This window comes from Ambystoma mexicanum, chromosome 2p, assembly GCF_040938575.1.
Source record: "Ambystoma mexicanum isolate Mex_15411 chromosome 2p, UKY_AmexF1_1, whole genome shotgun sequence".
In the NCBI taxonomy this organism is placed as follows: Eukaryota; Metazoa; Chordata; class Amphibia; order Caudata; family Ambystomatidae; genus Ambystoma; species Ambystoma mexicanum.
The window spans coordinates 867,819,383-867,844,924 of NC_090923.1; the positions used below are offsets into that span (position 1 = coordinate 867,819,383).

At 44.1% G+C, this 25,542-nt stretch overlaps 1 protein-coding gene across 3 annotated transcripts in view; it reads left to right on the top strand.

The window, feature by feature from the left end:
* The first annotated feature begins 10,243 nt into the window (after positions 1–10,243).
* LOC138566853 (leucine-rich repeat and fibronectin type III domain-containing protein 1-like protein) overlaps positions 10,244–25,542 on the top strand; it is a 3,353,432-nt gene continuing 3,338,133 nt past the window's right edge. The window contains exon 1 of one of the 3 annotated variants that reach the window (XM_069644559.1): positions 10,244–11,152. The gene's annotated coding sequence lies outside the window, so the exon portion shown is untranslated. The remainder of the gene's footprint in view (positions 11,153–25,542) is intronic. The other 2 variants (XM_069644558.1, XM_069644560.1) reach the window with 2 other exon arrangements.

The window sequence follows — 25,542 nt, forward strand, 5'->3', positions numbered from 1 at the left end:
AAAGGTATCCCGACTGCTCCCAGTGTACAGAGAAGGGAGGTGGGATATATGTGCATGAACGTGTGTTTTAGGTGCAATGAGTAATAGCAGCCTAAAGAAAGGAAATTGGGCCAGGGTGGCCCTAAATCAACCACCAGGGTCATTGTAGATCTTAGTTGATTTCTTGCAACATAGAGGGGGTGATTCCGAGTTTGGAGGCAGCCATGGTGCTCTCAGCACCATGGCTGCCTCCAAACTCGGGTCTGGGTCCGGGTAGGTGGAATGGGGCTTACCGGGACATTCCGACCTATGCGGACCCGGTAAGTCCCATGCCAAATACCGTTCCCCATTCCGATTCGAGCCCACATAGGGCTCAATGGGAATGGGGAACGTGCTAATAATGGGCCCGCAAATTGCGTGCCCATTATTAGCTCCAAGGTCCCTTAACGGGTCCTGCTAAGAACGGCTGGTCAGACCAGCTGTTCCTGGTGGGACCCGCTAAGGGACCTTGGAATCGGGCGGTAGGGGGTTACCGGCACCGGCATCCTTACCGGTGCCGGTAACCCCTTACCGCCCAACTCGGAATGACCCCATAGTCAGTTGGAAACTCACATTTTGCAACAAATTGGAGTACATATATAATAAGGAGGATACCACTGGTGATACAAATTCAATTAAAACCCAGTTTGTAGGAAAATACATGACTGGAAGTTCCACGCGTAATATGTCATCACTAGTGATGGCTCAGAGGCCCAGAATCTGCTTCCATAGATCTAGCAAAAAGGTTATATTTAAAAATGGGCTCTCAGCTGTGGGATTAGTTTCCTCAATGTTCACCAATTTCCCCAAAAGTGATGCATTTCCAAGTTCATTACAAAAAGGTTTCCTAGTCACATTTGGTATGTTCAAATTAAGACCGGGGGTCGAGGGAGGAAATATATCCTTGTGTTGCATTGAAGAGGATAACAACTTAGGAGAGTGGGATGAAGCACACAAGAGGGGCTTCTGATTTTGAGATGGCTTCCCGTAATTTTGATCTGCACGGGATGACACAACCACAGTTGGGGCTGCAGTGGTAGTGTTGGGGCAAAGCCATTTCTCTATAGGCCCAAGCAAAACCACCTGTCTAGTAATGCCATCACCTTGGTCTCTGGTGGCCAATATATACTCAGATGTCAGATGCAGTAGTGTGAGATTTGCAAGGAACCAGGTTGGTGGGAGACCAAGAGGGGATGGTATAAGTTAATTCAAGGTGACCACCTTTGGATGGCTTATTGATAGGCTGACGCCTTAATCGCAGTTTTTTCTTTTCCGCGCACAGGGGGAAGTGTCCATCATCAACAATTAATTATGTAGCGTTGCAATAGCATGCTCCTCGGTTTCCACAGTTACTGTCACAGGGTCCTGTACACAAACATTGGTTCCAGTGTTAGGAGATGACATAGCTTGGGACCACGTGGCTAGGGCAGACTGGCATGCACTAATTGTTTTGACCTGGTCTGTCTGGGTGTTACCGGAAGAAACTATAAACGATAACACCTGTGGCAATGAAACTAGTGCACTGGGGCACTCTGAGTCCACTGGAGTTTGGATAAGATCAGAGTTGCAACCCAATAAAACGGCAACCACCCAAGCCAGGTTTTGTTTTTAGTTCACATTGATCCTCCACCAAATTAGTAAATAGTAGTAAGAGAGCATCCAATTTGAACATAAGGATATTTGACATTGATGCACTGGGAATGTCCCAATAGGATGGTACTGACATATTGCTAGCATGTGTAGATTTCACAACGTCATCCTCACTATCAAAGCTGTTCTCACTACATGTTTTCAGAAGGAGAGACCAATCTTTCAAGGTCAGGGCTAGCAGAAAGGTTGGTACCAATAATATTGTCATGGCCCACATTGGTATATCGGGTTTCTCTGCAAAGTGAGACAGAGATTTAAAAGAGATTCATTGTTGTCTATAAGCGAAGAGCTAAGTAGTGTACTATTTTTCCTGGATTCAAAACGCCCACAGAAAATAATTGTTCATCATTTGGCCACAATTCAACCAATTGCATAGCATTGTCAGAGAAGCCAGTCATTTTAGATTGCCCATCAACTTGAGACAATTTTGCTTTTTTTGTACGCAGAGTCTTTTAGTGTTAGCAGTTAGAAAAGAGGGGCCACGGGGTGATTTCCCATTGTGAGTCATCCCAACGCGCAAGCCATAGCGATGTTGTTAACATTTCTTCATAGTAATGATACGTTTATCAGCGAGTGCTTACCAGTACATGAAGTCTTAAGAGTGTGGTGTGGGGAACATTGGTGACAACCCAGCAGGTCCTAGAAAGCAAACTCCACCGAGATGCAAGACACAAACATCGCTCACACCCAATCCTAAAACACAACCTTCTCAATAGAACCAAGTTTTTACTAGTTAAAAGGCACTAGCTATGCTCATAAATCCCAATAGATTACACGATGCTTCCATATAGCAATTGAAATGAATGATGAAAATAAAATCCAAAACTCAAGAACATTAAGTAGAAACTGCCCAGGTTCCAGTAGTAGCCCAAAACAATGGAAAGCAGCACAGTGGTAGCATATCCAACCAATCCTGTCCAACCAATCCTGTCCACTCCAGTGCAGACCGAGTCATGCACAACAGCTGAAAGGGCTGCCAGAGTCCGACTCCCTTCCCTCGCTCCCACACGTGATATTCCCCAATTTAGGGTGCAGGATAGGTGGCTTGCAGAAATGATGCTGCCTACTTGTCTTTGTCAGTAGGAAAAATAAAGGCAGCTAGATGCAAAGTAAATACAGCTAAATAGCTGTGACGATTTAGGACAGGCACATGACTTCCCCAACTTCAACAGGAGTCTGGATAAAGTCACAAATGCAGGCCCGTCCACACGCGGTTCACAACACCAGATTATCCAACGTTCTAGGGGCCCAGCTTGCCAGTAAGTGCACATGCTGCTGCAGAGCTAACACAACTATCAACCTGCGATGAACTGCGGCAAAATGCAAGCTGGGCTAAGCAGACAGGCTTGGCAAGATGAGCAGACTGTGCGCTCCAATGGCTTCAGTTGTAAACAAACGCCATGCCTGCCCATGCTTTCTTTGAGTTCCTTGCACTCCTCACTGCCGCTGCTGCCGGTGGAGCTGCCACCCTGACTCTCAAGCAGCTCAAAACCGAACTGTGTAGGAACATACTACAATGTATATGTGTCCTGTGTTGCGCCAACAATCTCCAGGAAAAATGTTTGACGCTGACCCAACTGCCAAACAGACAGACTTACAGCCAAACAGACCCCAAGCTCAACTAGTTGAGCTCATCCAAACCTCCAAATACAGCCACAAACAGCCATGACAGACAAACAGACCCCAGGCTCAACTAGCCCTGCTCATCCAAACCTCCAAACATGGCCACAAAGGTCCCCGGTAATGCTAGTAACCTTACTCTGCTTCTTAGACACTGAGTCAAAACAACATATATTTACCATACCACTAGCCTCCTTCCTGTCCGTATCCAAAGTACATACCTTTTCCTTCTTTGAAACTATCTGTGCTCTGCATTCCAGTATATGGTGAGTTGTATTTTGTAGTGTTGATAGAACTTTCTGGTGTGATGATAATAAAGTAGATATGTTTCTGCAACCATGACTGGACAGCGGCTTTTATCATTGGGAAATAATAGTATTTTATTTTCACTGTTTTGAAACTAACCAACAATCCACAACCTTTCAGAGATAAGCCTGCCATTCCGTCCATGTTACCAAAATTGGAAAAGGAAGTTTATAATTTGCTTGTGTCTCCAATCTTTTCAGACCCTTCTGGTGCGCTAGAGGTGTAGGGCTGATTGATGGTTTAAAAACTGATATTCCTCCCTGTACCATTGATGCCAAAGAAGTTGATCCCTCACAAAGTGTATCTCTTTATTGTGCCTGTTTCACCTTTGTGATTGGGATCACTATTGGTTTGCAGTAGTGTGAGGGCTGAACAGGCGGTGTAGCCACTACTGTCTGCTGTGCTACTGTTGAGCAGCATAAATTAACTGCTTTGGATTCAGGCACACAAGTTATTGATGGTGCTGGGTTGAAAAATGAAATGCTGATTTCTTCATCTTTGAAAATAAACCATGAATTGATATACAGGTTTTAACAATTGGTTTCATTGCAATTCCAGGAAATTGTGTTTGCCCATCACGAGATATATGTATTACTGATATTTCAATTTGTCAATAAAGTCACGGCTACTGAACACAGATTCCCAGAACAGTTTTGCCCAAGATCAAAAGGCACTCCAGTGCAATCACATCACTTCAACCAGAGAACTTTCACCTGTACCTCTGCAAATATACGTATCTGCACTCTTAAACACCATTACAAAAAAGATGTGTTTTAAATAACTCTGCTTGTTTCTTATTCTAACACAATTGGTCTCAATGTGGTGGGAACACAAGGCATTTGATTTCCTTTTAGTGAGGTGGGAGAAGATATGCACGTTTTCAAAGTGCGGGCTATGGGATTGCGGGCAACATAGGTGACCCTCGAGCCGACGTTGAAAAGTTGGTCTCTATGCATTCTTACACAAATGCAGAATATGGACCAATAGAATGGAGTTGACAGGAATATAATTAAGTTTTCCAAAATCTTAGCAAAATATATTTATTTTACATAACATTAGCAATGAATACTTGCTGGTAATTCTTACATGTACTACAAAAGCTCAACCTATATACAACTTTTCCCATCATACATCATTCATACCTAACTCCTGCATACCATCTTCCTATTATCACCTATTTTGAAAAAGGGTAGTTATTGTCCCCAAACATAAACACCAATTGTTTAAAAAATGAGGTCCAACACTCTGGTGTGTTTTTAGATGTGACCCTCTGTGTTAATCCAGGGAGTTGCTTGTCTACAAGTGTTCGGTTGTAGTTCATTAGGCAGAGACTTCCTCGCCTCAATATTCTAGCCAACCTTCATCAGGACAAAAATGCAACTTCCCACTGTGAGTTGCCTCTTGATAGGTTGGGTGAGCCTCTCAATCTCTAGAGAAATGGATATAGGTCAACTAATTATTATCTATAATCAGTTCATGCCCTGTCATACCAATGTATTTAAAGAAAAAATCAATCTGTGTAACCAACAACATTCTCTGTTTGTTGTTATGTGTCAAGAGAGACCTCCACTATATATAAGCTGACGATGACTTGATGGAGGGAAAAATCCCAGTATTAGGTTGTGATATATCTGTCAGCTGTTTGTATACCTACAGAATGAGAAAACAACAACATACATACAATCAAAGATATATGTTTGTGGTTTGTGTGTTCTTTTCAAGGTTCTACTTCTTTCTAAACAAACCATTTCTGTCTGTATAATAAACGTGGACTCACTGGTAGATTTTTCTCATGAGTCTGACGTCATTCACATAATTTGCATTTGGATCGTCTCTGTTCGAGTAACCTTAGGTTTGCATTTGCACCACTTGCACTGTAAATCCGCCTGCAGAGAAAGAAACAATATAGGGCGTCTTGTATGTCAAATTGTTTTGTCCTTGTTCGCTGATATGCGCAAAAAAGTTTGGTAATCAAAAAGATACTCACAATAGAATTTATCGGTTTAGCACATCGTGTTAGTCATGATCAACGGAATCAGAGACAAGTTGGATGCCAAATATATTCTGTTTTGATCTGTGGGAACATAATGTGGTACCATAGACCCATCGGGTAAGGTATATTTAGTTACACTGTGGATTTAGAGCACACACTGTATGGTCTATTACTTAGACATGGATTCCCAGCACTTTGACTGCCACGTTTGTCTCGGCGTCACTCCCGACCACGAATGCTGATCATATCATTGTTTACATTGTTTTACTTCCGCGATTGCAGGGACTATATCAAATAATGGAAATAGAACTATATCAAATAATGGAAATAGAAATGGGACTAACCTTCACTTGTGTTAAGTACATAGCATTCGCTGGTGATGTTTTCCAGCAAAGATGCGGACAGACAATGTGGGCAAAATGTCACACGATGTGTTCCCGGCGCCTGATATAATATATACCAGTACATCACGGGATATATGCTCACAGTACTGAATGCAATTTGTCCCGATGAATCATGGGACATATAGTCTTATTAAGAAATGAAAATCATAATAAGGACTGCAACAAGAAATGTCACTATCTGTGCTACGTGTGACAGACTATGTTCCCTACATGTGCGCTACATGTGTCTTCGTGCATTATGGGGTGCACAGACCCCAGTATATAAAATGTAGTATGTAACAGTCACCAGTAATGAATCAGGGCTTTTCTATTATAGTGTGCCTCATTGTCAATTTAAAGCATTCCACTCAACAGAAATGTTGAGTCCACGGTGCACTGTGCCCAAGAGATAAATCCACCGCTGTTCCAATTTATGTAGGCCAGTTGCAATGTCACCACCACAAGATCTTGGTTGAATAGTTTGTAAAACGAACCACTTCATGTCAGTGTCTTTATGGTTTTGTTTAATAAAGTGGTCAACTAGTGGCTTGTCTGGGACTCGGTTGCGAATGCAAGACTGATGTTCTCCTATCCTGACTCTCACTTCTCTCGTGGTTTTCCCCACATAGAGTAAATTGGTGGGGCATGAAATGATGTAGATTGCATTTTTGTGCGGCAATTAGTATGCCTTTTCAAGGTACGTGTGATGGTATCATATTGGAATACATGTTTGGTTTCTGTCATCGGGCAGATTGCACAATTGCCACATTTATAATGCCCAGTAATGGGAGGTAAACCCCATTGGTTCAGGAGTGTTGGTTCTTTTGTTTTCTCTCGATACGTGTGAGCTAGCCTTTGGCGCAAATTGCTGTTGCGCTTAAAAGTGAACATGGGTTTCTTGGACAAGGTACCTGGATTTTTTACCAAATCCCAGTTATGGTTAATGATTTGCTTGATATCATTACTCACAGGGTTGTATGTGGTGACACAAACTAGCCTGTCACTTTGTTGTTTCTCCTTACTGGTGAGGCATATTTATCTGTCAGTATGTGCTGCTCTTTTTTGGTTGTTTTTTACCAATTTCTTCAGGTATCCCCGCGCCCGTAGCTGTTCTTTTAATTGTGAGGTGTGTTCATTATGGTCAGTCCTTGCCGTGCTTTTGCGTTAGATGTGTAGAAATGGCACGCAGGGAAGTTTATGTTTAAGAACATCAGGATGGAAACTGGTATAGTGTAACAAAATATGTTTGTCTGTTTTCTTCCTGTAAAGTGAGGTGGTAAGGGTTTCTCCAGTTTTTTATTCATCAGATCTAAGAAACTAATCTGTTCCTTGCTCCACTCAATTGTAAACTTAATGTTTACATCACATGTATTCAGCCATGCATGGAAACTCAGTAGGGATGCACTATTCCCTTTCCAGATGACAAAAACGTTGTCTATGTAACGCTGCCAAACGCGCATTTTATCAATAAACTCCTGTGGACATTCAATGGTGTTATTGAGAATTTCAGATATATAACGGGCCTCAAAATTGCCCATGTAGAGATTGGCCACAAGGGGGGCAAATGTTGCCCCCATGCTCACGCCCTTCTGTTGTTTATATTATTGTTTTTTTAATAGGAAAAAACTCTCTGTCATGGCAATTCTAGAGCACTCTAAAATAAACCCTGTAGGTGGTTTATGTGGAGTATTTTGTGTATCAAGATAGTCAGAAATTACATTAAGGCATTCTATTTGGGGTATTGACGTGTATAAGGATTCTAAATCCATGGTCACTATTAAGTCATCTTCTCCGACATTTAGTCCCTCTAGCTTTTTTATCATATCTGTCTTATCTTTTATCTATGAAGGCATGGCGAGTACAAAAGGTATGAGGAAAAGCTTGCTATATATAGACAGAGGTTCAAGGAGGGAGTCTATTGCAGACACGATAGGTCTTCCAGGGGGATTGTCCCTGTTTTTGTGCATTTTGGCCAGTATATAAAAATCCGCTTTCTTGGGGTGTTGTTTAATCAGAAACTGAGTTTCATCGGTACATATCCATTCTTCTTGGAGAGCGTGATCAGTAAGGCTCTTTTTATAGGAGATAGTATCTGCCAGAAGTCTAAAGCATTCCATTTCATATTTGGAAGTGTCCATCAAGACAATCCCTCCCCCCTTGTCTGCAGGTTTGATTGTCATGGTTTCCATCTCACTCAGATTTTTTAGGCACATTCTCTCTTCCCTATTCAAATTACCTTTCTGATAATTTTTCTTTTTGATGATGTCTAGTACCTGTCTAGTCACTCTATTTTCAAAGGTGCCTATTTCTGTTGGGCATACATGTGGAGGTGGATTAAAGTAAGATTTCATCTTTAGGCCAGTGATGCTGTGCCCGGCTTTTGCTGGTGACAGCCCATCTGATTGTTCTTGATTTTGACTTGGCAAGTATATTTCGAAGAAATGTTTCAATCTAATATTCCTAAAAAACTGGTGTAATTCAAGTTCCACATTAAATGGATCAGCTTGCGTGACCGGGACATATGACTGTCCTTTGGAAAGGAGATCAGCTTCAGTGGTGCTTAAAATATGAATAGAAAGGTTGAATATCGGAATAGTATCAGACATTATTGGTTTGAATACCATTGTCTGGTTCTGACCCCTTGTTGTAGTGCAGTTCTTTGTCGTGGTCGTCTCTGAGGTCCCCCTCTGAAAAAATAAACCCTGTTGTGGGAATTGTTCCCGGCCTCTCTGCGGGGGTCCAGATGGACTATTCAATGATGGAGCCGATCCACTTGAGGACCCCGAAGAATTTGCATAGGTGCCAGCACACATTCATGCCTAGAAATGTTTTTCTGAATTTCAAGTGTGCCCCCCGAGACACGTGCAGTTTTAAATAAACAGTCGCCCGAAAATAAATAGGTAGGTTAATCAATGTAATCTCCTTATCCACTCCTGCAGAAAGTATCCTCCTATATTTTCAGAGTTGAACCTGCAGACACGCTGATATCTTTTTAAGATATATACAAGCAATGTTATGTAGTAGGCATGGCCACTCCTTCTTGAAGTCCATTCTCCCGAGCTCTCAAAAAACACACACCAGACTGGCGTGTTTTTAAATATTCGTAGAGCCTCCTGGCTCCCACGCTGGAGTTAGATCCCCCCCACGGGTCTGATCATCATATAAGAAATATCCTCTTTCAGCACCCTGGACAGGTCCAGGTTGTGCTGGGGTGCTGGGTGTGTCCCCTTGGCAGAGGGTACCGGTAGCCTAGGGCTTACTGCACCTAGGCACCACAGAGTCTCGATGGGAGGACACTGCTATGGTGCATGGCCTGACTGAGCCGATGCACCTGGTGAGGATCAACCAGGGATTTAAGTTGGCTCAGGGCTAGATGGGGCAGAGCCACGGCAAGCTCCGAAATGTGGTTGTGAGGTGGGACCCTGCCAGGGTGCCATAATGTCCCTTGGCAGCCTCAGCTGCTAGAGGACAAGGCTTTTTTCTAAATCCTGAAGCTCCCGCTCATGAGGGAGAGATTGAAGCTTTAGAAAAAAACATGCCTTTTCTCCATAATGATGGCATTGGCACCTGACAGACATTCCTTTAACCGAATGATGCCTGTGAGAAGAAAAGGTGAGAACGCTGGAATCCGAGGCCTTTTTTCCTACAGCCTCAGGCGTTCAGGGTGATTGCTGCATCCTTTAGTGAAAGGAATCCCTGAAAGGACAGTGCCACCGTTAAGGCTAAAAGCGTGTGGCTCTGTCCCCTGCCAGTCATCCCATTAGTTAATAAATGCAGAGGTCAGCACTCTATCCCCCTTGAGAAGAGGATGCTGCTCTCTGCAAAGGCCTGCCTGCCGCCCATTAAACCGGGGCTCGTTAAGGGGCGTGGCCAAACAGATGGCAGGCAACCCCTGCCGTTAGACCACGCCCCATTAATGAGCCCCTGCTCGTTTTGCTGTGCCACTGAAGGAACTGGATTAACTGATGAGTCCAGGACATGGACAAAACTTGCTGAGCAGCAGTAGTTCACAGCGGAATATTTTGCAATTCCCAATATTATTTGTCCATCACTATATATTACACTTCTGGTGTTGGTCCTACGTCATTGTTTAGCAACACATTGTATTTTATAATAATGCAAAGCAGTGCGGGCACCCGCAGAGATCCGCATTGGAGACGCCTGCCGCTGTCCATGGTTCTGATCAGAGCTGCTTTCTGAAACCTGCGGGCACACCCCAGAGCACGTCAGACAGGCCATGCACTTTGACTGAGCACACCGGTGCATGGTTTTCAAAGATCTCTGGCAGCTGATAGCAGGAGGGTGGAAGTCAGGTGATTGCTGCCTGCAAACCTGAGCTCCCTCTGCTGGGCTCCCAGCTCAGTCATCACTTCTCGCAGATCTCTGTTTTTCTCTCTTTAATTTCCAGCCGACTCCGGTCTCAGCAGAAAGCAGTAGGGCTGCGCTGGATGTCTGCAGCGGCGGCTGGGGCACCCCCGCCCCCTGTCCTCGGCACAGGCTGCCAGTCTGCCCCTGCACACCTTCCTCCCATTTCCTGGAGAAAATTCCCCTGCCCGCTTTTGTGGGGACTGCTGGAGGGTCTGAATGCAGCAGCAAACTGATAAGGGCTGGCGTAAGCTCTCAGCGGCCAGCTAGCACAGTGTGTGGGTGTCTGCCTTCCGCAGACTCTCTCTTCTAGGGACTGTAAATGCACCTTTCATCTCTCGGGAAGCCCAGGGACCGGGTTACCTCACTGGATTACACACGCCCTCAGCCCCTTTTTGAAATGGAGTCGCAGGGAAGCGTGGCTGGATTTGGGTCGGCACCGATGTAACCGTCTCGTGCTTTCATATCCTCGGATATATTTTTTTTGTGGTTATTTTCCCGAAAGGCTGGATGTGGATGTGTTTCCTGCAGATCACAGAGCACGGCTGCCTTGGAACAAGCACCGCGCGCCGGGTCTCTTTCAGACCTCCCTCCCCACCCAGCCTGGCATCCACCGCTGCCATCCTGCTGGCGCTCGCTGGTCACTTTCGTAGCCGGGGGAAGGCAATTTGGCACCTTGTGGCTGGCAACAAGGCACCCTCACTTTGTTTGTTCAACTGATGTTTGGAGAAGGGGAAAGGCTGGCATCCTGCGCGGGGCTTAAGATGAGCGATTGCCTGGGAGCCGCTGGCAGCCCGAGGTCTCTCTCCACCCAAAGGTAACGTTTTATTTACCTCTCGTGTTGTGCACTGTCTACAGCGATGGCCCCGAGGCACCCCTTCCCCGGGTCACAGGCAAAGGCCCCAGGGGGGTAGGGGGATTCAGAAATGAAATGTTTGAACGGATCAATGCTGTGGGAAATTCGTTTTGAGGGTAAAATGAAAATGAACTCCAGAACCTCAGCTTGTGACAACACGAGTTCTACATGCTTCCCATAAACGAGCGGGCACATATGTACAGACCCAGCCATGAACAGATATCATGTGGGCATTGGGAGTTGCTGGGAATAGGCCGACTTCACCAGCCCATTAAAAGGCGCATTGTTTGATCCATACACTAAACACAAAAATGATCAGAGAACTGTCATGCACAGAGCCCCCTCACCGTGCACCTGCCTAGTCATCAGTGTGTTCTAATTTGGTGATATTGCAGTGAAACCTTAATCTGTTTAACACATTGTAAAACAAACCCTGTTTTTCCCAATCAAATTGCGGGCATGTGGATCGGCTCTTTCCAAGCGTTTGATCCCAGGCAGGAGTTGCAGTGTCATCACGTGCCCTATTACAGCAGATTACAACAGCGCTCCCTGCCGAATCATTACTCATGTGTTGCCATCTAGCAACGCAGGGACGTGTGGTAGGGCAAGGAGAGTGGCGAGGTGTGCTCGTTGCATTCTTTCTTCCGGATGTTAATGATTCGTTTGGAAGCTGAGGGATGAGGCTCGGGTGGATTTCTGTCAGTAACACCTGCAGAGAATAGGGGGAGGGGCAGCCTCCAGTAGTCGGAAGATGTAGCGTCGTAGATGGAGCGATCTGGCTTTTTGGGGGGGGCAGGGGGGGGCGTGATTCTACTCTGTTGATGCATATAAATTCCCCGTTATGTTCTTAAACTTGATGTGCCCAGGATCACAAAATCTGGCCAAGTAGGTGATTCCATCTTGGCTCTCTCATTTCCACAGTTCACGATTTAGCTACTAAAGTTTTTTAAAACAAAAATGTTTTTTCATTGCTGCCAGTGGTTTTGCATGCAGGCATTTTAAGGCAGTATGTTCATCTGAATTGTGGGTTGTGAAGTACTAAGATACATACATGTGGGTCTGTTGGTGTTTTCTGTTGAATGTAACAGCAGATGCCCAATACAGCATAGCTCAGTCTTTGGAATGACGGATGTTTTGAGGTAATGCCTTATTTGTGGTCCTCCTGACACCTCAAACATTAGCATAACTCCGAGGACATGCCCCTTTCAGTCGCCCGTGAGCTACCGCACCTGCTTCCGCGGCACGCACTGCGCCATCACTGCATGCTATCATGGCTGGTGAGCAGGGCAGGGCATGCTGCTTTACACACGTGTGTTGGAGGTGGACCTGATGTGAGGCATTTCTCGTGACTGCGCTATCGTGACCAATGGCTGCTTTAGTCGGTCGGGACAAGCCATGGCGATGTGTGCCCGGTTGCCAACTGTGGAGGGCAAGCTTCCCTGTAGGCGTTTGGCAGACGATGTGAAATCTGCTTAGCCGACAGCTTTTGGCAAACTCCATTCGGAGGCAGGAAATATGATTCTTCATTAAAACTTGGCAATATTTCATACATGTGAGAAAAATGCTTTTCATGTAGATATTAGCTAACCCTAGACCCCTTGGTTAACCACGCGTGATATCACTCGGCTGGGCAGTGCCATGCTCTCCTTCAGATTACCTTTAGAGTTCTGAATACCGCCCCTTGGCGTAGTTAGGCCAATGACTCGTCGGTAAGCAAGTTGCAAAATGGCTGCAGTGGGCAACATGTCAAATAGCTCAGTGAGTTAATCGCCTGCTGGAGAAATGTGTGTGCAACCAGCAGAAAACAGTTTTGGATGTTGGGGGCGGGAGAGGCTATCAGCCTCTGTATCATTGCAAGGTCAAAAAAAGGCTCACCGGCGCGTGAGTTGGCGAGTATGTTCCAAAATAGCAATTTCACCTTTGCTGTATGGATGGATGTCTGCATCTTAGCGTGTGTGCATTGCAGGACACATGCTTGCATCACAAGGCCCATAACACAACTATTGCTGACTTGTCATGTGACCTAGTCCGTAAACGGCATGAGGCAGTTTTGCGCGTGGATCTGTATGCATGACCATGCTGGGTCGGTGTAACCTGCCGCTCGCATGATTTAATCAAAAAGTCCATAAATTAGCAATATTCAGCTCAGGCACTTTCTGCTTCCAAGTACTGCAACCATAGGTGTTTTCAGCATTGCCAATGTTATCCGTTCTTGCCCTGATCGAATCGTTCTTTGGGGAGATGAATAGCTCGTTAACCGTGAATTGCCTGGTAAGGCCCCATCGCAGCCAACGATGACGAAGCGATGCACAAGCACCCCCATAGCCACCTCCCAAGGGGCAGTGCTCGTTGCTAGAAGGAAGCTGGCAATTCCCATGGGGAAGCTGTGGGAGACCCCGCACCTGGACCTTGAAGCACTTCCTTGGAGTCCTCCTGAAGGAGAGCTTTGCAACAATATGCACAGCGGCTCTGTTGATATTACGATACCACAGTCAGCAGCTCTGTTGATATGTGGATTCCACACCGGCTCTGTCGATAAGCTGATACCACACCAGCTCTGCTGATATGATGATACCACAGCATCTCTGTTCATATGTGTATTCCACACCGGCTCTGTCGATAAGCTGATACCACACCAGCTGTGCTGATATGATGATACCACAGCATCTCTGTTCATATGTGTATTCCACACCGGCTCTGTTGAAAAGCTGATACCACACCAGCTGTGCGGATATGATGATACCACAGCGGCTCTGTTGATATGGGGACATCACAGCAGCCCTGTCGATATGTTGATACCACAGCAGCTCTGTCGATATGTAAAGATCACACCGGCACTGTCGATATGATACCACACCGGTACTGTCGATATGATAATACCATAGTGGCTCTGTTGATATGCGGATAACACAGCAGCCCTGTCGATATGCGGATACCACACTGGCTCTGTCGATATGATGATACCACAGCAGTTCTGTTGATACGTGGAGACCACACCGTATCTGTTGATATGCTGATTCCACACAGGCTCTGTCGATATGTGGAGACCTGACCGGCACTGTCGATATGATACCATGCTGGCTCTGTGCATATGAAGATACCACACCGGCTCTGTCAATATGATGATATCACAGCAGCTCTGTTGATATGTGGATTCCACAGCAGCTCTGTTGATATGTGGATTCCACAGCAGCTCTGTTGATATGCTGATACCACATTGGCTTTCTCCTTATAATGATACCACAGTGACTGACTCTCCTGACAACATGCTCCAGATCATATAACAATCATTTCTCTGCTATTTTGAAAAAAAAATCAATAAGTATGCCACTGGGGAGCAAGATACACTGTGAATGAGCGAAGTGTAAATGGAGCTTCATGAAAAAAAAAACAGATAAAAATACACTCTTTGCTTAAAAAAATATGTAAAAAATGCGTTTGTGCATGCAATTATATTTGAGTGGTATTGATGCCTTGGAGACTGATGACAAGCGAAGAAGCGTTCCAACAACACCCTCCCCCACCAACACAACAACATGCTACAGCTTGGCACTTTAGATGCTCCCCTAAGTGAGCTTGAACGTTGAGTGCCAGCCCTATTTTCACGAGATGTGAAGACGCAACAGCATGCGTGCCAACAAAATTCATTTCTTTTAGGCGATGCTAGTCCAATCCTGGTCCTAACTTTGCTTTCTGGGAACTGCACTAATGGATTGCTACCATTATAAATCCAAGACTACACGTCTGAATTGAAAGTTAAAACGAGGACTGGACTAGCGACTCCCGAAGGGAATGGATAATGTTGGCATGTATGCAATAGTTCCACTGAATGCCAGTTCTTCTCAAGTGTGGTGAGTGGGGGGCGTTAGCAGATGCTGCTACTGATAAAGGCCTCACATCATCCAGGTTGAAGGGCAAAGATAATGAGGGTAAGTTTTGGGATCCAGCCAACTTCTGCCAAATGTGCTTTGCAAGAAGAACAGTCATTGTACCACCTGGCATGGGAAGTGCAACGGATCATGAAGAGCTGGGTCAGCACTGTGAAATGGCACACGCATGATTCTGCATCTGTGCCCAAGTCTGGCACTCCCAGGAAATAATTTTCAAAGTGTCCCCAAATTACACATATTCAGCCAGGGACGTCATTTTACCAAAATGCCAGGGGTAGCGGACGTGACATCACACGACCATTGACCTCTGATGACATCACAGGAAGTGATGTCATTTGACCCCACCCCAAAGTGACATCATAGGAAGTGATGGAACACAACTTTTCACCCCTTGACAAAACAGGAAGTGGCATCACATATCATTGTTTCAAAGTACACTATGAAAATATGGTTATGATATGACTGCAAAGTGATATACATTTATACAAGAATGGATCACCATATGTATCACTAATTTTAATATTACCAAATTAATGTTAATGCAAGCAGATGCCCAAGGCCAAACGATAATGTTAATGGTGAAGGTCCTTTGTACTGCACAATATGTTATTATATAGCACTTACGTTTAAGTGCTTCATATAGAACAAATATGCATACAATATTACCCAACATGTGTTGGTACTCATTTATCAACCTCTGCAGGATGAACGGCTGAGTTGACCTTGCTGGGAGTTGAACCTGCAACCTGCAGATGACACACACACATTGCATCATCGAGCGCTCAACCCACTGAGCTATCCCAACGGCTATAGGTATCATAAAACCAGCCACTCCAGAAACAAAGAGCCACATTTCTTTTCTTCTGCCCCCCCAGTTTGCTTGGTCACAACTGTAACACTTCATGCACTTGCACTAGGAGAAATGCCGTCAGGCCTAGTATGCTAGTTTTTCTGTTTAGATTCATTCGGAAACTTGAAGGCCTAAGAATTATTACTGTATTCCATTGTTCCCCTCCCACCTTAAAGTGCTTTGAAGCACTCCACCTGTGTATAAGCACTTTATAAATAAACAATTACAATTACAAGTTCATGCTGCTGGCCACAGTCCAGGAGCCTAAATTGAATTTTTTAAATAATAAGAAAAGAAAATGTTTTTTTACATTCTTTTGTGGGGGTAGGCAAGGGAGACCACCGGGGTATCAAGGGAGACCTCGGGGGTTGCAGCTGCGAACCCTGGTGACCCCTTAATGATGTCCCTGTTTTCAGCAAACCCAAACCTTTACCATGAGAAAATGTGGACATACCACACACAAGAGGCCCAGGGTGCAGAGTGCTACGGGGAAATCTGCAGAGTTCCCTATAGGTCAGTCCACCACAGTGCACTATATATGCAGTGCACTTCTTTACATCAATGGTCTCACTGTTGAAAACCCAATGCTTACAAAACTATTTCCCTTAAATGAACACTGTCAATGGTATTATACAGCACTCATTGTCCCTTTACATTTGATGTTTTAGAAACACCTGCGGAGATGTGGTATGGTTTTTACTCGTGACTCGGAATTCTAGGCCCGAGTTCCCCCACTTGACCAATATATGTCTTCCCTGACACAGCACTTCATCTTTCTGTGCTTCAGTTACTCAATAATAACCAAAAATAGCCTAACCACATCCATTGTGCGTTGCTTGAAGCGATTAGACATTCGTTCATTAGAAATGCCTTGCCAGCCAACATCCAGGGGTATACAAGTGCACACATCCCCTTTTGGGGCAACATAATTAAACTTTAAGGCGCATTGTTTAGAAGTCTGACTGGCAGCCACGTGGGCATGCTTTGCCACCGCAGTTTTCCAATTCGTAGATTCAGTTTCTGATATGCTATCTTCCCCTTTTAGTCACCCAATTATTCGTGTTATGTCATGGTAAGGCATTTCTAGCAAATGGAAAAACGAAGGGTTATCACAGATGACATGGACGTTTGCATCCAATCGCTGCTGCAGGCAGAAGTCCAGCAGGTGGGTACCTTCTTGCACCTGATGACACAAACACCAATCAATCATGTCTTGTTGTGCTCTAAGGGTGCATAAGGAAACAATAACTAATTTGACAAGAGCAACTTTTTGTAAAATCTATTTACCCAAACCTGATCATTGTTTGTTTACATTTTCACAGCAAAGTCTCATGTTACATTATGTTGCATTTTACAAATATCAAAGTCTTTGCCTCTGCAGCGTGTTCATCTGGAATTTAGAATGTTTTAAGCATAAGGTGGTTATTCTTAGTCTCATATGGGTACTTGTGTGAACATGAATCCTCTGAAAATGCATATCTTTGACTGTCACCGAGATGGCCCTCCTTCGATCAGAGGTGTTTGAGCTGTTTCACAAATTGGGCATGGGTGGAGGGGGCACTAGGTTGCATGTCCTTGGCGAGGAGGTGCCAAAGATCAAACACTAAGTCCGGAAAAATACATAATGATGGTTGCACGTCAAAACCCAGCTTTATTCAGACAAAACATCCTCAGACTATGAGATTGGGCAATCCCTTGTACTTGGCCTTGTGCAGCAATTTGTGTCTATGTGTGATTTTATGGAGTATTGCAGGTGCCCTATCTGTGTGCGCTTCTAATAAATGGCCAATGTTCTCCATGGCTGGGTCACGTGCTAAGAGACTGTGTGTGAACTTGAATTACCATCTATTTACTAAGGGTTTAGCTAATATTAACATGTGTGTCATGCTTTCTCTTGCCACTAGGGACACTGTTGTGCTATTCTTCATGGAGTCTTTTGGTTTACTGTTCTACTGCACCTGACTATCAAAGGCTGTTTGTGCCTTTCTGAAACTTACATTAATCTGGGAGTATGCTGCTTGCGTCTTGGGAACCATTATCTCGTGCCTTTGTTCCGCAGTCCCAATCCTCCCTTATTTCCCTCTAACCTTGGCACTTGTTGCCAGTTACTGTTTGGGCTCTGCACAAATATGTGTTTCTGAGTATTCAGCCTTTCTGAGTCTTCTGAGGCCTTTGTTCATTCTAAAACATGTTGCAGCTTCCATCTTTGGGAAGATGACTGCCCAATTACACTCTCACTTCCATGTTAGTGAACTATATTTGCATGTAGTTTGTGTTGCATTCACTTTATACATTGGTCATGTTAATGTTCTTCATGTTTTATGAATGCTATATTAATAATCTTCATGTCTAAATGCATATAGTATCTACTGTACGTGTTCTTCATGTGGAGTGCATGTTTTCTTTGTGTCTAATGCATGCACCTCTGCTATGTGTACTTTGTGTGTATGTGTGTAGCCATCTAGTTATTCGCTATCTCTATATACATGTATATACAGACATGTACCTGTCACTCTACTGGTCACATTATCTATTCTTTTCAAACTGGCATCTTCATGATCTTAGTTACTTTCTCTGCAGATTTTTGGTCGCACTAGGGCTGTCTCAGCTGGTATTGTTTCTCACCTGGACGATACTGGCAAGGGGTAGGAAGTGGAAGCTGTAGTTGCAAACTCATTTGAGTAGAGGCAGCGGGTAGTACCTGAGCATTCAACCGCCCATTACATCCTTACATTGGTGAGTGCATCCCATATTCACGAGCACAATGCACCCACATATGTGAGAATAGCTAATCGATTCTTTTGTGCTTGTTTCTACCCCACCAAAATGCATAAGGCACTGGATGGTAATATCTGACCTTCATGTGCACTGTATATCTTGAAACAGTATGGGATTAGGGCTGGGGGAAATACTCCCATACAAGCCTTAGCTAGAAATAAAGTAAAAATATGCACTTAGCCTGTGTGTAAAAGTTCCCTGTTCTTGATAATTCTTATCATACGTGTGCTTCAGGTGTTGTGTAGTGTGCAATCCAAACCAAGACTACTGCTCTTATAGTAATACATGATGCATTTAATATTATTTTTAATCATAGTGATATCAACAGTAAGAAGAAATACATTATTTGAATATAAAAAACGATGCTTAAAATGTACACATGGAAACATAGACAACATAGACTGAAATAGAAAATAGAAAACATATACAAATCTTTGATAGTTATAAAATGAATTAAAAATATGCAAGCAAGCACATAGTCCTACAAAAATATATGAAACATCCTAAGTATGTACAATTTATGCACAGAACTTACAAACAGATCTTATATAAGTATCCATATTTACTTTTGGTACAATGGAGCTGTAGCAACATGTCTACTTCCAACAAGTGTACAAGTATGAGTAGTGGCTATCCGCCTGCTCAGCCCCACACTTCTATAAACCAAGCATTATCCCAATCAGGGTAAATCATGAACAGCTTGGAGATTTACCTCTTTTGCCTCTTGTGCTAATGTGAATGGAGAGAACACTATACTCTCACAAGGGATGAGAATGTGAATGTGAACCAGTAGCAACCCAAACACCAATAGAACACACGTTCCAAAATAAAAGTGTGACAAATCAACTTCTGAGGCACCAGGGGTCCAGGGATGAATATCGTTTTCTAAACCATCAATCAGTCCCACACCTCTAGTACACCAGAAGGGATCTGAACAGATTAGAAACACAAGCAAATTATAAACCTCCTTGTCCAATTTTGGTAACGTGGATGAAACAGCGGCTTTATCTCTGCAAGGTCGTGGATCGTGGGTTATTTGCAACACAGCAAAAATACAATTATTACCCAATGATAAAAGGGACTGTCCAGCCAAGGTTATAGAAACATATCTATTTTATTATTATCACAACTGACAGTTCTAGCACACTGCACAATACAACCCACCAAGTAAAGGAATAAAGAGGAAAGGCAATTTCAAGAAGGAAAAGGGATGCACTCTGGATACTGACAGGAGGGCAGTCTTTAAAGTAATTAATCGCAATAAATCAAGGATACTTGGTTTCAACACAAAGTGAGCAATCAGTCATAAAATGTCATAAAATGTCACCGGGGGCCTTCGGAGAAGGACCAGGGAGACAGAATTACATTGTACCTTGTACTTGTAGAAGTTCTTGGTGCTCGATAGTGTAGAGTCTGTTTCAGCGTGCTTTTCAGATCCTGTGACAGAGTTCAATATGGGAGACAGTGGTGGGTATCAAGCTGTAGGCAGTTCAAGGAGCGAGGCTGGACAGATGGTTGCATCTGGGACGTCTTGGAGGGCGTTATTGACTGTGGCGTAACAACAGCCAGCGGTGCACTCAGTTGCAGCTCGAGGGGCTCGACTGGCTCAAAAATGTCCTTTAAGGTGTCGGTGGATGCTTTTCCATGCACTCCTCCTAGACTCGTCACTAGGCTGGTGACAGCCTTTAAGGTGGACTGCCCAAAGCTGAGGAGAGTGTTGCAGGCACCAGCCCTGCCCTGGATTTGTTTCATAGACTCTCTGGCACTTCCCACCTAGGAAGCATGGGCATTTCTGTGTGCTGGCTGGGTTTGGGTTTTAGAGCTGCTGGAGAGTCCTCTGGATTCATTATCACTCTCTGTTCCCTGGGAGATATTTAGGGAGGGACATTGCTTCCCTATTTGGAAATCCAATCCTTCCTCCACTGGGAAGAAGCTGTAAGGCAGACTGTACCTTCAGGGTACAAATGAGTTCTTCTTGTTACTCCTTGCAAAGTCTTCAGATTATCTCCCCAAGAGGGTCTCAGCCCCCTTTTAAAGCCATTGGCTCACCGTGATTGGTGCAGGCTACGCCTACCTTAATTAACCAATCCTGGGTCCCACCAACAATCTGAGATCATAAACAGAGTGCTTTGCAACAGAAAAGGTAAAGGGGCGAAAACCTGTAATACTAATTGCTATCCATCTTCCTGTCTGTTGTCTATCAAAGTGTCTCTCTGGTCAATTGAGCTCTCTGTGGTTCCTTATTAAAACTGTGGGTCTCCCTTTAAGGTGCAGCGAGAACAGACTTTCTGTCTCCATAAATCCACATACTCATAGCTTCTGAATGGGGTCCCCCTCAGGGGGAGACTACTATAAACATGCAGTCCCAGACATGACACTTCACTGCCCTTGATACTGAGGGGCGGGGCTTGTCTTCAGGTTAACACTGTGCATATGAAAGGTTGTTGGGGCTTCCTGTCTTTTGTTAACCTCTGCAACCAGGCCCCCATGTGGGCCTGTTGGAAGTATACTCTATTAGTATGTTAATTGCTGCCACCATATGCCGCGCTTACACAAAAGGACAGAGCGGATCCATGCAGCTTTGATAATTAATTAGGCTGGCCATGCCAGGAGGAAGCTTTTTTCCCTCCCTCTTGTGAGATGGCATGGTGTACTCTTGGCTGCTATTTTCCACCTAAATATGACAGGGGGGACAGAGCCTGTAGGCTGTGTCCACCCAGAGTACACATGTCTATCTGTATGTTGTGTGGTGACCATAGGAAAATGTGTGGATTAGCCCCACACATTTTCTGGAGGTTCATCTACCATCATTCAATTTCTTTTCAAATTAAAAAAATTCCAGGCGAGCGCACACCCACCGTGGGGATTGATGAATTCCTCACAATAAGAATGTCCAATCAAGGTTCTTAATAAAATAAATCTATGATACAAATGAATATTAAAGCACACTACATAAATCCATCCCTCTAAAACAAGACAGTAAATGGACATGTATCAATACACACTCTAGATACATTAGCAGGGAAGAAAGAAGCAAGAATTGCAAAAATTTCACTTAAAGTACCTGTTCTTTGGCAAAAAAAGATGTAACAATGGCTTAAACTAGACACTTAAACTCCAAAAATGGACCAAGGGGAGAGGGGCTCTTAATAGTACTTGGTTTCATTTCTTTGGGCAGTTGAAAGACACTTTGAGATGTAATGCCTGTGGGTCAAACTGGTTTTGACCTATCAGGAAGCAAGTTGCATTGATCCCAGGCATTGTTTGAAGTGATGAGTACCACTGTTTTGGGTCCATGAGTAATACAATACTCGAGCAGTTCTACCTGAGGTTAGATGTAAAGTCCCAATGGTTCAATGCTTGGTTCAAAAGCACAGTATGCCAGGCAGGTGACAGCCTCTGCTGTGGTGATGCAGCATTAAACTGGTTCAACGGCCAGGGCAAAGGGCATGGTTTAAATTCAGTTTGATATGGATCAATCCATGCAAACAGGACACCTGGCTGTTCTGGATGCTGTACGGCCCACTACAGGTCCCTTCAGTGGGGACCAGGAAAAGGTGAGCCCTTTTCAGACTCTGCTGTCTCAGCCTAGGTAGTCTTGGAAGCAAGCTGATATGTCTTGATTTTCAGCAAAGTGACCCCCGATTTGCCCTGGGGTGAGTAGGGAGCAGAGCTTGCCACTGCCTTGGAACATCTGTCTTCACCTCTGGTAGAAGGCTTCAGAAAGGACTTCTCTCACAACAGGGTCCAGCTGAACTGTTACTGATGACCTTGAAGATCCAAACGTAAATCGAAAAATGGGTTGGAGAACCCGCTTTTAAAGATAAAAGATACATGGGATTACATAAAAGTAAACCTGCTTCAAATGGACCCAATCCCTGCCCTTGAGACAAGTGATCCTTGCCTCCTGATGTCATACCCAGAGTGTCTTGTTCCAGAGGAAGTGGAGGGAACAGGAAGGAAGGAAAAGCCAACTGTGAAATGAGATGGACAAACACTCCCTAGAGTCTACTTGTGCTCTCTGACTACCCTAACTCCGCCCCTCTCTCATCTTGCAGCTTAACAGGCTCTCTGAGGTGCCTCCCCATAGTGTGAAGCAGGCCTTTCAAATGAAGTCAGACTGTCAGGAGATCTTCTAGTGGGAGCTACCCAGCTTGGCAGGAAGATGTTACACATCCTGCTATAGAGTCAACAGAGGCAGCATCCTGCAGTTTGTCTCATTCACTACAATGCAGATAGTCAGATTGCCTGGAATGCTCCTATCCTCTTATGCCTGTTCTGAGCTCACAGGGTCGACACTGGTCGGATCCCAATTTTATGTGGTTTTAATAATTATGTTTCTATCAGTTACTATAGTGAAACCAGTATGGCTTAGTCTTACAGTCTCTGTGTCACCAGACTGATTTATCCCTAAGTATGCTATTTTAAATCAGAGGGGCATAAATTAATGTAGCCTGGAGCTGCAGGAACCTTGTGCTCCAGCAGCTGTCAAAAGCGTACATGTGACTATCAAACCTTCTCTGTGCCACTGCAGAGCAGGTGCTGCAGTTCTGTTAGGAGGATGGTGCAGAGGGGCACACATGGATACTATGCTTTTGCCATGGAGTTTTGGTTGGGGGGTTCCGGTTAGCAGAGCCCCCACCCCCTGCTGTGATGAATTACCCATATCATGTAATCTATATTTATATTTGTGAAAGTGTTTTTGTATGTTCGGGGTTGGCGCCAGCTACATAACAGTTGGTGGGATGACAATGTGGCCCAAGGTCGGTATACCAGTCTGGGGTGTACTGGCAACAGTGAAATTTGACCAACCCCACCCATTTGCAATGCACAGGGTAGGGTGCAGCCCTGTGCTATCATTATGGGCAATTTCGGGAGATTGATGATTTTGCGATTGTTGGTTCCAGCTCCACAACAGTTGGTGGGCTCAGGTTTTGGCCCGAGGTTGGCATGCCAGTCTGGGGTGTACTGGGGATAGTGATATCTAACCAAATCCACCTATTCGCCCTTTGTAGATTGGCGGTTTTGCAATTTTTCAAAAATAGGAAGTTAGGACACAATATAACATACACAAGGCTATATCAGACCGACACGTGCCTGTAAGCTACACCGGGTGGGTATTGCTAGTTGTTTATAAACTAAAAATGAACAAGAGTGTCTACACCCTTGCCAGAGGGCAACCCTTCACAGGAACACTGCATTTTAGTGCCCATGCTTCTTCAGAACTTTGTATTGCTGAAGACTGTGGCACAACACCCAGTAACCATGTAACATGATATATGAAACAAAAAGCAGCATTAAACTCTCCAAAAAGAAGACTACATGACTAATTCCAATTTAGAGAGCTGGTAAGCTGGGAATGAGTCTACATGTCCGCATATGAGGAATGAGAAAAACATGTTACCTGCAAGCATCATTAACTCTATTGAGTTATCTACAGATTAAATATAGAATGTATAATTTATGAACAATGTATAAATACTTGGTAACGTGTCTACATGATCATTAGGATAACAGGCCCAACTAATGCAATGATACACATGGACCGCTACATGTATGGCAATTCAGATATATGAGGAAACAATTGCTCTCTAGATTAAAGATGCAATCCAATTCCAAAGAAAGGCTGATAGACTGTGTTTTATAACTAATAGTTAAGTATTCTCACATATTGCCTCATCAAGGGTCCAAAAGTACAAACATGTTTAACAAACATTGGAAGGCCCGTTCTTGTGTGCCAGGCTATTATGCAAGTCTATGCAAAAAGGATGTGCAAACTCGTCCTCGGCACTTAAGGGGTTAAGCTGTGATAGAGATCCAAAAATAGTATGGGAAGGCTTTTGGAAATTAATCAGAAATGAGGATACTAAAAATGACTCATTGATGTGAAGTTGCAACCCCAGCCATTACCCATTATTTTGAAAAGCTGCTTGGAATCTAGGAACTCATCAGCGAGTCTTTGTTCTAGAGTACAACCGCAGACACAGCTGTTTCCAATGTGAGCGATGGATAAGAACTGCGATACATGTTGTCTCATTAAGCAACATGCTTCCTGTGTGCAGGAGTATAGATCATTCCTTCTGATTATAAAGACTGTCCCATTGCCTGGAATCCTGATACTTATGGCATGGTAGGCTTCCTAGAAAAGACATTTGAGAAACACAAGTAATCATATAATAACTCTCAAAGTTTTTGTTTTGTCAGAGTGTATTACCACTTAATAGAAAAGCAGAGTATCTTGTGAATTTAAGTGTTTGTCTGTTGATCTGAAATTAAGGCACATGAGCAGCTTCATTAAACCATACTAATGCAAGAAGCTCCCTCCCGAGGTTCCCTATCCTTAATTATTGGAATATGAGGAAAAACTATCATAGTGTTTGTGGAAAGTAGGGCGTGTAGAACTGGAGGACCCACCATGTTGAAACAATTGAGTATATACAATGTTCCCAGGCATCAAGAAAGAATAAATCATCTGTTAACATACGTGCCCAACTCTATCCAAAGTTAGTCCACATCTCTCGAGCATCTTAGCTAGCCCTGCCAATTGTACATGTTTCCAGATCAAGTTACATGCAAAGATCTTATTTTCACTTCATGGTTATGGGCTCGGGTCGTGACGAGTCCATTCATCCTGTCATCCTTCTGAAGTTGTGAAATAGAGTACTTATAAATAGGGTAACAATAAACATCTGCTATCAGCGCCTAAAGCCCCCCTTCATAGAGGGGGGTGGGGGGATAGGCTTCTTAAAAACAAATATTTGGGGGAGTTTCTGCCACTATTGCAGCATATATTTCTGTGTACCTACTGACCCAATGCACTGTGGCAATTGAAA